The sequence below is a fragment of the Bison bison genome, unplaced genomic scaffold (assembly GCF_000754665.1).
Source record: "Bison bison bison isolate TAMUID 2011002044 unplaced genomic scaffold, Bison_UMD1.0 scf7180017864491, whole genome shotgun sequence".
NCBI lineage: Eukaryota > Metazoa > Chordata > Mammalia > Artiodactyla > Bovidae > Bison > Bison bison.
Genome location: NW_011495050.1, coordinates 25,032,800 through 25,033,098, shown reverse-complemented (window position 1 = coordinate 25,033,098; position 299 = coordinate 25,032,800). Strand labels below are relative to the sequence as shown.

The following is a 299-nucleotide window of genomic DNA, read 5'->3' as shown; positions in this document are numbered from 1 at the left end:
GTCGTTCCCCTTCTCCTCCCACCTTCAATCTTTCCCAGCATCAGTGTCTTTTCCAATGAGTCAGTTCTTCGCATCAGGTGGCCAAAGTATTGGAGTTTCAGCTTCAGCATCAGTCCTTCCAAAGAATATTCAGGACTGATTTCATTTAGGATGGCCTGGTTGGATCTCCTTGCAGTCCAAGGGACTCTCAAGAGTCTTCTCCAACACAACAGTTCAAAAGCATCAATTCTTTCATGCTCGGCTTTATCTATAGTCCAACTCTCACATCCATACATGACTACTGGAAAAGTCATAGCTTT

General features: G+C 44.1%; 1 protein-coding gene across 2 annotated transcripts in view; it reads left to right on the top strand.

Moving 5' to 3' along the window:
* CPQ (carboxypeptidase Q) overlaps nt 1-299 on the top strand; it is a 561,149-nt gene that overhangs the window by 188,612 nt on the left and 372,238 nt on the right. The gene's annotated exons all lie outside the window — the stretch shown is intronic.